The sequence below is a fragment of the Mesocricetus auratus genome, unplaced genomic scaffold (genome assembly GCF_017639785.1).
Source record: "Mesocricetus auratus isolate SY011 unplaced genomic scaffold, BCM_Maur_2.0 Super-Scaffold_100018, whole genome shotgun sequence".
Classification (NCBI taxonomy): Eukaryota; Metazoa; Chordata; class Mammalia; order Rodentia; family Cricetidae; genus Mesocricetus; species Mesocricetus auratus.
In genome coordinates this window covers 52,071,541-52,089,048 of record NW_024429199.1, presented here as the reverse complement: position 1 = coordinate 52,089,048, position 17,508 = coordinate 52,071,541, and the positions used below count along the sequence as shown (strand labels likewise).

Here is a 17,508-nt window from a genome sequence, read left to right as displayed (position 1 = left end):
TTAATTTTAATTTTAATTTTTTAATTTTTTAATTTTAATTTTAATTTTAATTTTAATTTTAATTTTAATTTTAATTTTAATTTTAATTTTAATTTTAATTTTAATTTTAATTTTAATTTTAATTTTTAATTTTAATTTTAATTTTAATTTTAATTTTAATTTTAATTTTAATTTTAATTTTAATTTTAATTTTAATTTTAATTTTAATTTTAATTTTAATTTTAATTTTAATTTTAACTTTAATTCTAATCTTAACTATTTAACTCTAACCTTAACCCTTTAACTTTAACCTTAACCTCAACCCTAACCTTAACCCTAACCCTAACCCTAACCCTAACCCTCTAATCTCTAATCTACCTCTAACCCCCTAACCCTAACCCTCTAACCCCCTAACCCCCAACCCGAACACGAACCCTGAACCCTGAACAATGAACCCTGAACCCTGAACACTAATCCTGAACCCTGAACCCTAAACCTAAACCCTAAATCCTAATCTTCTAACTCTAAACCCTAAACCCTAACCCTAAACCTTAAACCCTAAACTCTAAACCCTAAACCCTAAACCTCTAACTATAACCCCAACCCTAACCCACTTTGGTTTTACTTACCTTTCTGGGATCATATCTCTTTTTCAGTCCGCCGATCTTCAATGAGGTCACTGCTGAGGAAGGTCAGGGCATTCTACTTGTCTTGTAACCTTTCTTCCTGGTTGTGTCTTCTTTTTACACACCTACAAGTCTGATATTTTCCTCCTTCACTTTCTGGCATGTGTTCTATTAAGAAAAGCATAATCAAATTAGAAGACACAATAAATATCAAATGCACATGTAATAGCCCAAGCTCCTGTTTGTCTTGATTTTATTTTGGGTGTCCAGTGGAACAAGTTCTACAATGGCTGCTTTTACACTAGCATTGACAGTTTTGGGGAAGACAGCACAGATGAACATACGAACTCTGTGTTACTTCATCAAATGTACCTGAGCAGAGGACAGGGAAGGGAAGGGCATGAGGTAGGGGAGGAGAAGGCAGAGTACAAGGGGCCAGATAAGGAGAGGACCCAGGGAAGCCTAGGAGGAAATGACAGAAGGAAGTGGGGAAAGAGGAGGCAGATGGAAAGAGACGGTAGGAGTGAAGAATTAATGCCAGTTACAGGTGCGGGGGCGGCAGGAATTTGAGAATAGGATAACGCAAATGAATCAAAAACCATACCAGCTTCAAATGCCAGTTAGTCAGCACATTAAGAGTTGCATGGCAAAGCCAAGTTCATCTTCCAAATTAGTTTAATGCTACAAACTTACAAAAAAGTACTGCAGAACCTCTGAGGGACAAGAACAGCCTGGGTGTGGGTGGAGGACCTCTGAGCCCCCTTTACCCCTGGGTGCCCCTGTGGTAAAGTACACATGGCCTTGGTTTAGCCCAGAGTGCTCACCATACCAGGAAGGGCCAGGGACAAAAAGCTGACTCCTTACCCATCTGACCACAGGGACCCTGTCGGGTCAGCCTACGAGCAAAAAAGTGTAGCCAAGGCCTTTCTCACATACCCAGATAGGTGGCAGGCATCAGCCCCTCTCCTCACTAAATGCTGAGGTCTTGTCTTCAGTGAAAACTCTCCCTGTCACTCCATCAGCATTCCAGTGTGGAAAGATAAAAAACCTGCCATGGAGCTCCTGTGACAAAAGACATCAGAGGTGCAGTGAATGCTTGGTCTTTAAATATCCCCCTCTCCAACAACAGTGACCAAGAAAACAAGCAATGCTCTCAGACACCCCCTACCTACAATGGGAACAGCAGATGTGGTGGCTCATTGCCTTGACTTGGCATTTCATCTCCCTGGCTCTTGGGGACATCAGTGCCACAAGAGTTTAGTACTCAGAATAAACCAACAAAAATGCAAAAAAGATGGCAGCATAAATATATACCATGTTGCTCTTTTCTTAAATGTCAATTACAATTTGAATAGAATACAATATTATACTGACATGATGTTTCTAAGCTTATTTTAGCAATAGTGAGCTGCCTTAGAAGGAAAAATGTCTGTGGTGTATAATGCTGACAATGTGACCTTGAAAGGGCTAAAAGAAAACCCACAAACATATGTTACACATTTTAAGCCATAATCACATTTTACACACACACACACCAGACATGGTTTTTACAAATAAATCTATGTTAACAATATATGGCATCTCAAGATAATTCCATTAGGAAGCAATACTTCAAGATGAGCGCCAAATGAATCAAAACTGTATCATGGCCGGGCAGTGGTGATAAACGCCTTTATTCCCAGCACTAGGGAGGCAGAGGCAGGTGGATCTATGTGAGTTCGAGACCACCGTAGTATACAAGAACTAGATCCAGGACAGCATCCAAAGACACAGAGAAACCATGTCTCAAAAAGCAAAAAAAACAAAAAAAAAAAAAAACAAAAAAAAAAAACAAAAAAGTGCATCATGAAGAAGCAGGATATTGAAAACTATACATATCCATAGTACAACAAGCTTTGTTTTTAAATACACAGTTGATTACTGATTATTCTATATTATTATATCTCTAACAGACACATGTAAAATGTAAACAATTCTTTGCATAGACATGAAGTATTTTCTTACCTTCTTAAGCATGCTAATACTAACATTGTTGAAACATGTCAACAAAGGAGCACATAGGGGGTACATCACCTACCCTTGGTCTTGAACTCATGAGAATGAAACATGAGACATATGAGTTCAAAGGTAGCCATGACAAAGTACTGACATCCAAACCAGGATGGATAACAAACAATGACGTCTGAAGGGAATTTGTGGAAACAAAAAAACAGGAACAAGAAGCCATCAACCTTTCACAGACCTTTATATGAAAAGTATAACACTACCTAATAATTAAGTAAACAATGATCCACTTAGATAATAGTCAACACATTCTATACATTTCAGTAAAAAAATTGCCTATCACCAAGTGAAAGCACAACAGAAGATGAACAGAGTCAAAGCAGGAATATCTAAACCAGCAGATAAACTGAAGGAATACATGAACTAGCAAATAAACTTTAGTATGTGGATTTGCCACACATACAGGACATTTTAATACCTCATACAAAACTTTCAAAATCTGAAACTACAATGCTGTGATCTCTGCCATCATACTTGAATGAAATAGATGAAACAGATTCTTTTCATTTAAACCAAGGTCTAAAATATTGAGAGGGATAAAGACAGGGTCAAGCAGTCAAGACAAATCCCTTTCCAGAATCAAGGTGAGTTTTTTAACAACATTCTGTAACTTCTGTTAGAAATAAATACATGAAGACTAAAGGATTTACCATTCTAAGAGCATGCACATATCTAAAGACACACTGACATAACAAAATAAAAATTTAAAAAAATCATTAAACATTTCCAATCATGACTATTTTTCTTTTGTAAGCATTCATTCCTATAACCCAGATGTTGAGGCTGATAAAAGCTTACCTACAGTTTTTCTGTATCATGATCTGCTTCATATAACAAAAAGCGAGCATGTAGGTCTGAAGTCAGAGAAATCAATACTTCCCAGTTGGTGGTATCATTTGAGATGATTAAGGAAATGATGCCCTGCTGGAGGTAATATGTCACTGGGGGTATGGTTTTATAATTGACATCTGCATACCATTTCCAGTTCCCACTGTCTGGTTCATTCTGCAGGTTGAGGATGTGAGATCTTAGCATCCTGCTATATCTGCCATGTCTGACACCTGTTGCCTTGCTGTTTTCATGGTGATCCTGTATGACTCTGGAACCAAGAGTCAGATTAAATTCTTTCATGAGGTGATGTAGACATTATGTTATATCACAACAGAAAAGGCACAAATAAACATCCATAAAGTTCTGTATCTGAATTAGTGATTTCCTGTCATTGAAGAGGAAATCTAAAAGGGTTACTTGTTAAGAGAAGCTTTTTCTTTGAAAGAAGCCTTCCCGCCAGCCTGGTTCTAGAGCCGCATCAGCCCCAAATAAACACACATGAGGCTATATTAATTATGAAGCTTAAATTTTGAAGTTAAGGCATTTTCAAAAGATATAAGTTGAATTAATTCAGCAGCATTTATAATCAAGTGTACTTTAGCAGTTGTTTCTTCCTGAGCAATTAAAAAACTGAAAAACACAATAGTGTACAGTATCCAGACTCTCTGTGTATTTTCCATCTTTACGTGGCTTCTTTATTTATCTATTATTACTTTATTTATTTTACTTTTATTTATTTTTCTCTGAGACAGGGTTTCTCTTTAGAAATCCGCCTGCCTCTGCCTCTGCAGCAAATTCTACCAGCGTGAGCCACCAAAACCCTGCTTCTCTATTTTATTTTCGTTTTTCTTTTTCTCTCTCAATCCTATGTATATTTTTAAACAAACTGTAAACCTTTAGAGATTTTGTTCATCCAAGTCTGACTTTACTGTAAATCTTTACGTTTTTCTGGCCACGTGTCTTATCTGTTAAAACCAAGGCTGTTTTAAACTGACGTTTTTTTTTTTTCAAGATGGCGGGCGTAAGCGTGATTCCAGCTTAGCCTCAGTCTGACATTCAGCAAAAGCTGCAGGCTCAGAGATGTGGTCACTGCCACTTCCAGCTGTACGTATAACTTTTCAATTGTTAGCAGAGTCTCTTAAAGGAAGCTTGTTGGGTTTTTTTTTTTTTTTTTTGCTGAGTCAGGAAAACTACCTTAAGCAAGCCACGTGAGTCTCTGCTTGTCACTAACAAAATAGAGCACACCTGAGAAAATTCTGCTACCAAGAAGCTGTGCTTATCTCCGTCCTTTTGTTTCTAAAATTCCTTTAAAGCTTTTGTCATTCTACGTGGAAATTCAATCCCGCTACTGATCACCATTTGTGAGAGGAGCTTTTTCCTTGCTAACCACTTTGGTTTATCACCCTCTGGTCGCCTGGGCTCTGCCGCGTTATAGTCCCCAAATAACACACAAGACGCTGTATTAATTATGACGCTGTTGGCCTTGTTTGTTTCTTACTGGCTAGCTCTGACTTAAGTAACTACCCCATAATTGTTAATCTAAGTATTTCTCTTACCGGAGAATAGTTCCGGGCTTCCTACCCCGTGGCGGTACATCTTGACTCTCCATGTTCCTCCTTCCCAGAGTCCTCCTGGACTCCTAGTCCCACCTATCTAGATTCCTATTGGCTCAAAAGTGCTTTATTGACATAATCACAGGACTTCCTCCACAGTTACTTTATCATTTAAATTTGTAGAATTTTTTCCATATGAGTTTCAAGTGCAAACAAAATAAAGACGGGCATTATACTGCTTAAACAGATAGTTGACACTGTGAAACTATTTTCTCTGGAATACTCTTGTGTACCTAAAACGTGTTGGCTAGAGATCTTACAAAATCCTTTATAGCCAGACTTTATTCTGTACAAGTTTTTTCGGGTCGTCAAAAACTATTGTGATATCAACAGACTTTAACAGAATGATAGAACACTAAAAGTTTTACTCTTGTATACCACCACAAAGTGTAAATCCTTACCACACTGACTACATTTATAGTTTCTCTGCAGTATGATTTTTTATCATAATTTCGAAGATTACAATGATGTACAAAGGCCTTACCACATTACTTTCATAGAGTTCCTCTCCAATACGTGTTTTTTTTTTAATGCATTAAGAGAATACCGTGATGTGAAAGGCTTTATCACTTTGACTACATTCATACGGTTTCTGTCTTGTATGTGTTATTTTGTGTGTTTGGAGAATACTGTCCTGTGTAAAGCCTTTGGCACATTGATTACATTCATAGTGTTTCTCCCCAATAAGGGTAATGTTAAGAATTTGGATATAACTCTGTTGTACAAAGGCTTTGCCACATTCATTCCATTCATAAGGTTTCTCTACATTATGGATTCTTTCATGCCTTTTAAGATGATTATGATATACATAGACTTTAACACCTCGAAAATATTCAGGTTTCTCTCCAATATGACTTCTTTCATGCCTGCAATGATAATTGGCACAGTACTAAAATTTTAACACATCCATTCCACTGTTGAATATAACTGTATGAATTAATTTTACAATTTGGTCTAATTACAAAGAATAATCAGATCTTAAGGTTTTATCACTGTTTACCCTCATGCTGTTCCCCTTCATTAAGGTTGGTTTGGATCTTTGAATATACCTGTGATGGTTCACATTTATTGCATCTTTTTTTTAGGACTTAAATTTTATTACAAAATCAATGGAATTTATCTTGTATTAAATAAAACATTTCAACAATTCCCAAAGGGGCCTTAAAAATTCTTCTGCCACTTTGTATTGCATGTTTATAACAAATGAAAATTAAGAGTTGATGATTAGAAAATCAAAATATTAACTGAAAAATTCTACTCTTTGTTCTAATATATCTAATACTCATATAGCATCTTTTTTATATGAGAGTTTTCCACTCATGTATTTTACTATAGTATGAGTCATACTACATTTGTAAAATGAACCAGGACAAAAGTATATACATATTCCTAGTACGATAGGATTTTTCTGAAGTGTGAGTTTGTTGATATATTTCCAATGAAGCTGGAAAAGCAATTACTTATAACTTGCATCACATTCAACAAATCTATTCAAAGTGGGGGCTGCTACATATCTTCTAATTGTTCTGAGAGAGAGAGAGAGTGGGCTATGTTGCTTTTTTAGATATCCCTATGTTCTTATGGCTTATATCAAGAGTGACATATGATATACTTAATAAAGGAAGAGTAACAAATAAAAGGTGTCCACATTACATTCACACCATTTAACTTTCTATTCCTCGTGGACATATGGTATAGATAATAAGGTTTCTCCACAACAGCCACCCTTGTCTCTTGACTCCTCCTCTCACTAAAATTAGCAAAGTCACAAATATGTGAATAACACAAGCTTTACTATGAACTATTTGCTTATTAGAGGATTTTGGACATGTATTTTTGACTTATTCAATGAGCATACCTTATGTAACATGAGTGGTAGGAAACTAAATGGATTGGCAGGTACACAGCAGAGCTATCATGAGGCTATGATTGAAATGGTGGTATCTATTAAGGCATGGTTTCCTTGTCTGTTCTCTTAAATTTATGCCTTGTGAACACAATTCACCTATTTGACACTGAGGTATATGGTTTTTTGAGAATTTAATAATCATCAATGCACTTTAATTATACTGTTACTTTCTTTAAAACTTCCAGACACCTTAAAACTTGTTCTGAGGCACATTTGTATTAGCTTGAACATTAAAATTACCTTCTGTGTAGCCTAAAATATAGTACCAGAAAATGTCTGATATATTATTGGAAATTGTGCAACATTTAAGTTATTACTTTCATTGACCCTTAGAAACATGCCTGATTCATTCACATCATCCTTGCTCAGTTACAACTGTAATTACAGAAGAGCATCAATAACCAAGAGACAGTTGCCCCCTTATTTTAAAATGTGAAGGAAAATTCATAGTCTTACCTATAGCAGTGAGGTTCCTATAGTCTCCACCATCACATCTTTATGGAGATTCTTCTGGGAAGGATCCAGCAAAGCCCACTCTTCCTGAATGAAGTAAAAATGAACATCAACACAGGTCAACATGTTCTAAAATATACCATAAATGTATAAAAAGAAAGTTATACTGACAACACAGCTAATGTAACAATCACCAAGTCACTTAAAAAGAAAACTGAATAGGAGGGTCACCTCTGTTATTTCTGAACTCCTTGAATGGGATATCACCATGTTAAAGTAATGCCTGTTAATAGACATAACTGTGGTACCTAATGAATCAAGATTTGCAGTTGGCATTGTATTTTTGGAAGCCTCATTCAAGTTGTTCTGAGCATATGGTAATCAACTGGCTAAAGTCTACATATTGAGAAAAGTAAAATGCCCTGACCATAGGGAAAGAACTTCAGTCCACTGAGGCTGGAGACCCCCTCAGCTATGAATAAGTTCATTATTAAAAGTATATCAGAGTCTTCTTTCCACAGAGCGAAATGAACTCACATCCCAGCCTCAATAGACTATCACACCATATGGCATAAATCATGATTCCTGATTTTTATCATTTGTTTGTTCATAATGGTAACAAAAATAAGAAGACTTAGAAGAAACATTAGATGCTAATTATGAAGATTATTGGACTCTGAGTTCTTTTCATTAATAAAATAAGAAAAACCTCTCCCATGGCCAAGAACCACATTCTCCTATTTGACACTGGCCAGGTTAGGATGATGCTATGCAATGATTGTCTTAGCTCAGTGTCCTACAGCTCCAACCCTACTATGACACCATTAACAACATTTTTGTTTGGGATTGATTGTATTTCCTTTTTTTTTTCTGAATGTGTTTTCAACTTGGTACATACAAAACATGGAGAAAATATAAATATCCTGTCATATGTATTGTCACAATTATTTTGCTTAATAATTGTATGTTTTAATGCCTGAGATTTATTTTCCACCATTTATTTATTATTAATTTTAATATATAGTGTATGCTTTCTCCTTTTCTTGTTGGGGCCAAAAGTTGAAGATTGCTATGTAAATGTTAATAATTCTTATATGTGGTCCCCATTGGCACTGTGTATTGCCTCAAGGGGGTCTTGTTCTAATAAAACTTCCTGTAAGCTCTGTCTGCAGGGAGTGTTTGTCCCTTACCTGCTGTGGTTTGTACCCACCAGTCAAGGTACCTCTCGCACAGTATTATAACTTTGATACCTTTTCATTCTGTTCATTAACTTTATTAATTTTTTTCATTTATTTTATATACTGAACAGTTTCCCCTCCCTCCTCTTCTCACACTCCCTCCCCTCACCTCCCATGTAGCCCCCATCCACTCCTCCTCCACCCACTTAAAGAAAGGGGCCGGCCTCTCATAGGAGTCAACAAACCATGGCATCAAGTTGAGGCAGGACCAAGTTCCTCCCCCTGCATCAAAGCTGGAGGAGGCAAACCATCAAGGTTTGTGATCCCACTGTGTGGAGCCCCAAAAACAGACCAAGCTACACAATTTTCACACATGCAGAGGGCCTAGGTCAGCCTAGCTCTCAGTCCAGGGTCCATGAGTTCCCATGAGCTCCGGTGAGCTGTCTCCATGGGTTCCCCTGTTGTGACCTTGATACTCCTGGGTACTCCTCCATGTCTTCAGCAGGACTCCCAGAGCTCAACCCAGTGCTTAGCTGTGGATCTCTGCATCTGCTTTCATCAGTTATTGGCTGAAGGCTCTCTGATGACAACTAGTCACCGATCTGATTATAGGAAATGGCCATTTCAGGGTACATATCCACTATTATTAAGAATCTTAGCTGGGGTAATCCTTGTGGATTCCTGGGTGTTTCCCTAGCACCAGGTTCCTCCCTATCTCCAAAATGCCCCCATCTAGATATACCTGTAATTACTCTGCCATTCCTTCCACCCCCAACCAAGCCAACAAGACACTACTTGTTGCCATCTTACCCACCCACCCCAACTGCCGAGTTTACCCAGAAATTCTCTTCTACTACACCCAGCATAACTTTAGATGACCACAGAAAGAGAAAACAAGATATTTCATAACAAAACCAGATTTAAACAATACCTACCCACAAACCCAGCCATACATGAAGTGCTAAAAGGAGAACTCCAACCCAAGGAAGTTATCTGCGCTTACAAAAACACAGGCAATAGATACTATCACAACAGCAAAACAGAAAAAGGAAACACACACACACACACACACACACACACACACGATCACCACCATGACAAAAATCAAAAACCAACAAGAATTATCGATCACTGGGATTAATATCTCTTAATATCAATTCACCAATAAAAAGACACAGACAAACAGAATGGATATAAAAACAGGATCCATTCTTCTGCTGCATACAGGAAACACACATGAACTTGACATTACCTCTAAATACAGAGTCAGAAAAAGAATTTCCCATCAAATGGAACTAAGAAGCAAGCCAGTGTAGCTACCTTAATATCTAACAAAATAGGCTTCTAACTAAAACTAATTTAAAGAACTGAAGAAGGACATTTCATATTCAAAGAAGAAATCCATCAAAATGAAGTCTCAATTGTTAACATTTATGCCCCAAATACACGCATCAAACTCCATATATTAATAGTGGGAAACTTCAACATCCCACTGTCACCAGTGGACAGGTCTGCTATACAGAAATTTCACAGAGAAATAAGAGAAATAATAGATGCTATGACCTAAAGATACTTAACGGATATTTACAGAAAAGTTCACCAAAAAACAAAAGAATATACCTTCTTTTCATCACATCATGGGATCTTCTCTAAAATTGTCCACTTGGTCACAAAGCAAATCTCAAAAGATAGAAAAAAATTGGAATAACCCCACTAATCTTACCAGATCACAACACAAACTAAAGAAAGCATACAAACACATGGAAAATGAACAACTCTCAACTGAATTACCACTGGGTTAAGGAAGAAATAAAAATAGAAATTAAAGACTTCCTAAAATTCAATGAAAATGAATCCATGGCATATCCAAACTTAGGGAACACTATGAAAACGGTACTAAGAAGAAAGTTCATAGCACTAGATGCTTACATAAGGAATTTGGGGAAATCTCACACTAGTGACTTAACAGTACACCTAAAAGCTCTAGAAAAAAAAAAGAAACAAACTCATCCAGAAGGAGTAGACAGCAGGAAATAATCAAATTCCAGGCTGAAATCAGTAAAATAGAAATAAAGAACAATACCAAGAATCAGTGATATCAACAAGATATCCAAACCAACTAAAAGGCAGAGAGAAGATATAGATATTAACAAAATTAGAAATAAGAAGGGGGATAAAACAACAGACACTGAAGAAATCCAGACAATCTTTAGGCCATGTTTCAAAAACCTGTACTCCACAAAATTGGAAAATCCAAAAGAAATGGACAATTATCTTGATATGTAGCACATACCAAAATTAAACCTATAATCCCTAAAGAAATAGAAGTCACTAAAAGTATCCAAAAAAAGCCCAGGGCTGAATGGTTTCAATGCAGAATTATACCAGAATTTGTTCTACACAATAGAAACAGAAGGAACATTGCCAAATTCTTTTTATGAGGCTGCAGTTACCATGATACCCAAACCACACAAAGACTCAACTGAGAAAGAGAATTACACACCTATCTTCCTCATAAACATTGATGAAAAAATATTCAATAAAATACTGGCAAAGCAAATCCAAGAGCACATGAAAAAAATCATCCACCCTGATAAAGTAGGTTTCATCGCAGAGATGCATGGATGGTTCAACATAGGAAAATCTGTCATAGAAACAAACTGAAAGAAAAAAAAAATGATCATCTTATTAGATGTTAAAAAAGACCTTTTAGACATGTAAAAACAGCTTAATCATGAACCCCACTACACCCAAGGCTGTATCTGATAACCAGACCTCAGTGGTATCACTCACTCTAGATACACAGACAAGGTCTTAGAACCACATGGCATCCACTGGACAGTATATAAACAGAGACCAAAGCTCTGCTATAGACATGTGAAGAGACATTACCTTGATCAACCCTAGGGATAGAGCATCTCCCCAAGGATCATGATCCATGAATCAGAGACTTCTGTTAGAGACTGAACCTGAACATCAGCTAAAATACATTGCACAGATGAGCAGCCCTGGTGGGATAGGCTTAAGACTATAATTGGGAATTCAGAGTGTGAACCTTGTGTGATGACCTTTGTTATACTAACTAAGCATATCTACCTTCTTACTCACAAAAGTCAGGAACACTTTTCTATGAGTGATGATTGACTTAAGTATACATCAGGATGAGGAAAGGAAAACTTTTCCAAAACAAATGCAAGAGAACAGATTTTTAAAGAACCAATATATGATTTCTATTATACACCTAAAAAACTTGTTTTGCTCTAATTACTTTATGAGTCAAAAGAAATTTTGAAAACAAATTTGTCCATTTTTTATGTGTATGTTTGTATGTTAGAGAGAATGTCTTCCATTTGTGTACAGATGACACACCAGAAAAGAATCTATCAGATACCCTGAACCTAGAGTAGCAAGTAGTTATGAGTCTCTTAATTTGGGTGCTGGGAACTGAACTGTGCTGAGTCACCTACCAAGCCCAATAATACTTTTTATCCACAACTCTCAAAGTCTTTCGCAGATTAACAACACGTAAATAAATAAAGTATATAAATGATCCTAGGGAACATGATGCATTAATATTAACATGTTGTTTATGGTCAATTTGTACCATAAATTAAATACAATCTAAAGACAATGCCAAACAATTTATAAAAGGACAGCTGATACCAAAGCTGCATGCAAAGTGGAAACACTCAGAATATTCAATGCAAACACACATATATACACAACAGCACACACATTGATACAATATGACTTCTATATTTACCAGGGAAGCTACAATACTCAAGAATGTGTACAATATTGGTAAAAGAATAGAGGATGGAGAGAAAAAGCAAAGAACAAAAGCAGGAAAATCACCTTTTAACCAAAATACCAAATGAAACTCAGCCAAACACAGCTACCTATGATTCTATGTTTACAGAAATTAAATAAACACAGATTTCACAACTCCAAAAAAATTAATTAAAAGTGACTCTTAAACTGTTAATCTTCTGACCCACTAGCTACTGATATTTCTTACAGAGAGACTCCATGCTCTAGAGCCCTCCCAGCAAATGTAGGCAATCTCTTCCAGAGCCTTCTATGGCTCTATAGCCTCTCGTGTCCCTTGTGGTTTCAGGCAAACCCAGCCTCAATGATGTCCAACCAAAAAATAATGTGAAGAATAATTTAATGTCTGCTTCCTGACACATGGATGATGTTACAAGATGTGCCATCTTCCCTATTCACCTGCAAAATACTATACTAACCTGAAATACCTCTACAGCTCAGAAACTCCTTTTGTGCCCTGGAACTGAACTTCACTGAATCACAGCATGGTGACTGCCAGTAGCAGAAAGTTGAAAGCATTCTAATCCTGTCTTTCTAAAGGATGATGCCCATCCACTCCTTTCTATCAGTTTTTAAACTATCTGTAACATTTGTAAGACAAACCTAAAAGTGGAATGTAATATCCAGAACTTCTAGAAACCAGACCTTCTGTTTTCCAATCAGTCTTCCCACTGCACAACAAAAGCAATGCCTGTGTATGCACAGTTATATTACCAGCTCATAGTCTCCCATGCCAGGATGGCAGAACCTCCTTCTCCCCAAGAATCCACACTCAACAAAGCTCAGAGGCCAAGGTCCACTGCCTAGATCAACACAGGGACCAACACAACCTCAGTCTGACTCATGGCCCATCTCAGTCCAAGCAGTCACGATTCTGATAGCTTAGCCAACCTGCTTTTCCTGGTCTGGATACAGTGGCCCACACACTCACCATGGCATGGCTTGTGGTCTACTGTGGTTCCACAGCAGAACAAGAGGAGAATCCTGGAAAGAACATGAAAGCTACCTCTCACTAGTGCTCCTGATGGCTAAACCTTCCAAAGGTTTCTCATTAGTTAGTACAACATTGCTGGGCTTCAGGACATTAGCAGTTAACCTACTGGGTGAGTAGAGATCAAGTGACTCAAACCACACAAGCCTTCCTAGCTTTGCAATCCACACTACAGTCAGAGAGGTTCCTAATCTGGGAAATTCATAGTTCAGTAAAATCCTCCACTCTCACAGAGCACTTCCTGTTCCTCTTACAAGGCACAGGGTCCTATGTGTGCACATTCAACTAGATACTCAATGTCCAGCATAGCCAACCCTTTGCTTCATAGCTGGGAAATTCTGCAACCAAACACATTCAAACAACCTCTGTTGTTAAACAGAAAGAGGTCATGGATGAGAACACAAGGAAGGGGCTATGAGAGGCCTTGAAGGCAGAAAAGAGACAGTGGAAATAATGTAATTATAATCCAAAAAAATTATGTTACAAAGTTGAAACAGGAGTTATGGTTATGTGCTCCAGAGACTAGGGATTTATATTAGAGCAAAACAAGTACTATTCACACTATTTCTCTCAGGGTTATCATTTTTAACCTGGAAAATAGAGTTATGTTAGGCAGGGCAACACCATTTTATCCAGTTCTTCTATTTAGGGGTTGAAATGGTTTAACTACAGTAATTTGCTGTCATAAAAAGTTCTGTTCTTTATCTAGATTCTTGATTGCCTGAGAATGAGAAATGGACAGTCATGACATTTATGGAACACCTAAACGATTACCTGACTCCACATTGCTAAAGCCAACCACTGTCATGGCAGGAAATCTTTCTTCCTTCTTCTTGTCCCTCCCTTTTTGTGCTGTGATTACACCTACTTTATAGTTGGTGAGTGGATAAAATTCTTACACAGTTTATCACTTCATTTGTAAATTCACAATAAAATCTAGAAAACTTGGAGGATATTCATTTACTGGTTATTTTTCCTTCACAGAGACTGGTCAAGGCCCAGCCTGGAAGGAGTTGCATGACTGTCTTTTCAGCACTGGGCAGCAGAAGTAAGATTAGGTGTTCAAAGCAATTATCAATTACATCTTGTGAAGCAAGCCTGAGCTATAGGAGACACTGATCAAAACCAGTGGTTCTCAACCTTTCTAATTCTGTGACCCTTTAATACATTTCCTCATGATGTGGTGACCCCCAACCATAAAATTATTTTCAGTGCTACTTAATAACTATTATTTTCTGGTATTAGTTATAATATAAATATCTGTGTTTTCCGGTGATCTTAGGTCACTCCTGTGATAGGGTCATTTGATTCCCCCAAAGGGAGCTGTGACCTCACAGGTTGAGAAGCACTGCTCTAAACTGACACATAGAAATAAATAGATAAAGAAATAAATAAGTGGCACTTAAGAAAAAAAAATGGAATGAAATTCTTAAAGCAGGAAACAATGAAAAGTTTTTAAAAAGGGATTATGGCAGTAATGCATTTAAAGAAAATGAAATTTTAAAAATGTTATCAATAATTGACTTTTTTAAAGAGATAAAAAAAATTGAAAGAACACTTACCTATACTGACTTTGAAACAGAGTAGGTATTTTCCTGGTAGGGATAATGACATAAATAAGACATTGTGTGACTTTGTCACATGTAACATGAGTGCTGTAAGCTGATGCATGGAGTTACAGCCAATAGCCTGTGTATCAAAACTCTGAGTTGACTTAACTATGTCAACCAGAATTGTACATATCTGCATAAGAGAGTTGGCTAATTGAAAATTGAATATTTAGTAGTTCAAGCTATCATCACTAAACTGTACACCCACCAATTCTGCCTGTCTTCATTCACATAGAAGGAATTAATACAAGCAGGGAAATTATACCGAAAGTCACTCACCCTGCCCTATTAGGCCCTTTTTTGTGATGGAGACCACTGCAGCTCACTGCATTAAACTCCACTCTCTGATATGGTTATTGTCTAGACTGTTTCTCCCTGCAATGTACACAGTGCACTGTTCCTCCTTTTCTGTCTGAAGAGAGAAGTCATGTTCCACACACAATTCCTTTTCCTGTTACTGCAATGGACAGTCAACTATGTTACTCAAACTGGTAATTTTAGAACTCTGAGATGCTATAGACTTGTAATCCAAGAATTTATGTTGTTTAGTCAGGAGGAAAACAAGAGCAATGCCCTGTGTGACCTCAGACAGGGTTCAAGTCCACCTCAATTAATATAGGAGATTTTGTCTCAAAACTAATTTTCAAAAAGACTGGAGAAGCCACTGTTCTAGAATTATTATAAGTTTATTGCACACTGGGACTTAACATTGGTTGTGACCCTATAATGTCCTCTTGTGCAGCATGTTAGAGGCCTTTGATGGGGAGGTGGTCCTTTTGGCTGGTTGTAAGTCAGGGTTGTCTCTTTTGTTATGGGATTATAAAGGTTACTTAATCCTGGTGAACAAACATTACATTTAAAAAATACTAATCTCTAACAGGTGTGGTTAGCATACATATCTTTGGGATATTTGGGATACAACCCTCCCTTACATAAATTCTGCTTTGTGTGACTTAACACCTTCTAAGAATTGGTAAACTATCAATTCTATTACCATGAATTCTACTCTTCTGCATTACAGGTTAAAAATGGAGATTGTAGCACTAATTATAATTGGTCTTAATAATAAAAACCTAGAGTCAGATATAGGGGTTAATGGTGAAAGATCAGGGAAGCAGAGCAGTCAACCCCTAGTTCTTTACTCTACTGAATCCTCAGAACAAAAGAGCAATCCTGTCCCTATGAATCTTTATGTGTTAAAGTACAAACAAAATACTACCACACTTGGAGATACGGTTTACAAGCTCCAAAAAATTAACTTCATCTGGATCCTAAACCTAAATGTTAAATGTTTAGTGCAGAACTTCTGGAAGATACTAGAGAGATTAGTACTCTCCGACTTTAGCAAATGTGTGACGATATGAGCACCACAGAGATATCAATAACTAGGATATTTCTAAACACAGTTTCTCTCCCAATCCTCTGCCCAGAAGTGAAGTTATTCAGAGGCTGCCCGCCAGGCTCACGGAGTTGCACGGATCACACAGGACCACGCTGGACCAGGCAGGACCAGGCAAGAATAAGGTGAACTCGGTGTCTGGCCTCTGGCTCCCACCCAGCCTAGAGAAAACCAACTACGCCGGCTTCCAAGCCTCAGTCGGACTCTCCACCTACTCTGAGGACAGTAGCCCCTGACTCATCATGGCCAACCACTCTCCTCACGTGGGGAAAGCAGTCCCTCACTCACTTTGGCCCACCGCTCCTCTCGGTTTGTGAAGAACAGCACCTCACTCACCATAGTGCAGCTGCTGATGTGGCCAATGTTCTCCCCAGAACCAAAGACAAAGGAAAGAAGACAACTTCGAACTTCCTGAGGCAAAGAGCTGAGCAGAAAGCCAGGCTCCAGGAAGAACCCGCCCATCTGACTGGCGGGTCCGCTAGAGGCTCTGATTGGCTAGTGAGGCCTGAGTGACAGGACCAGGTGAGCAGAATAGGCACAGCATAATGGTTTAACATGAGCAAAGAATTCCTGGGTGGTCCCAGGGGAACAGGAAACCAGAAACCAAGAGGTGAATCCAGAGGTGGGGATTTTAATGCCCTCCAGGGGTGAAGCCGCAAAGGGCAGACTTTTTTTTTTTTTGGTTTTTCGAGACAGGGTTTCTCTGTGGCTTTGGAGGCTGTCCCTGAACTCACTCTGTAGACCAGGCTGGCCTCGAACTCACAGAGATCCGCCTGCCTCTGCCTCCCGAGTGCTGGGATTAAAGGCGTGCACCACCAACGCCCTGCTAAGGGCAGACTTTTTAAGGGTGGAGTCTGGACTGAGGTGACTCCAGGGGAGGGCCTACCCTTGTCACCTGGAGGGCGGTTTTTGGCATGGGCCTACCAAACATTCATACCTACTTTGGGATTATTTGCACCTTGGAAAGAGTAATTGCTACTTATTCTAGATGCAATAGCTTATTAGCCTATAATTAACCAAGTAGACG

At 37.9% G+C, this 17,508-nt stretch overlaps 1 long non-coding RNA gene across 2 annotated transcripts; it reads right to left on the bottom strand.

Moving 5' to 3' along the window:
* Window positions 1-523: 523 nt before the first annotated feature.
* On the bottom strand, window positions 524-16,849 carry LOC121132807. 2 transcript variants are annotated; one of them, XR_005869451.1, is made up of 5 exons: window positions 16,818-16,849; window positions 7,479-7,562; window positions 3,468-3,768; window positions 1,542-1,667; window positions 524-773 (listed from the first exon to the last, which is right to left on the bottom strand). It is a non-coding gene; the product is annotated as an uncharacterized LOC121132807 (long non-coding RNA). The 2 variants fall into 2 exon arrangements; XR_005869452.1 differs by lacking the exons at window positions 524-773; window positions 1,542-1,667 and adding an exon at window positions 2,598-2,787 and having other exon boundaries at window positions 16,818-16,847.
* Window positions 16,850-17,508: the final 659 nt, after the last annotated feature.